The sequence below is a fragment of the Pholcus phalangioides genome, unplaced genomic scaffold, assembly GCF_987345545.1.
Source record: "Pholcus phalangioides strain wild (caught in Gottingen) unplaced genomic scaffold, Ppha-v1.0 ptg000010l_1, whole genome shotgun sequence".
NCBI lineage: Eukaryota > Metazoa > Arthropoda > Arachnida > Araneae > Pholcidae > Pholcus > Pholcus phalangioides.
The window spans coordinates 8,345,562-8,345,885 of NW_028301603.1; positions in this window are offsets into that span (position 1 = coordinate 8,345,562).

Here is a 324-nt window from a genome sequence, read left to right on the forward strand (position 1 = left end):
TTTTTGTTTAGTTATGGCTACTGTGAATTTTACTCCACATTTTAGCTAAAGGGAAAGTATAACGAGTTTGTCTTGAAAGCCTTACCCTAGAAAGAACTTTCAATGGTGTTATCAAGGCTCCGATTTTATGACCTTGGAATTTTCGTCTTTTTTTTTTTTTTTCAGTTACTGCTTCATATCCTATCCAGTTAAAAAAATTCATTTTTTTAAAATTAAATTTCCCTTTTTAACTGAGATTCTCTCACTAAATTCAAAGGAACCACGCCTACCTTATGCACAACAACTGCTTTAGTACGTTATAGAATTGCACTGAATTTTATGAGA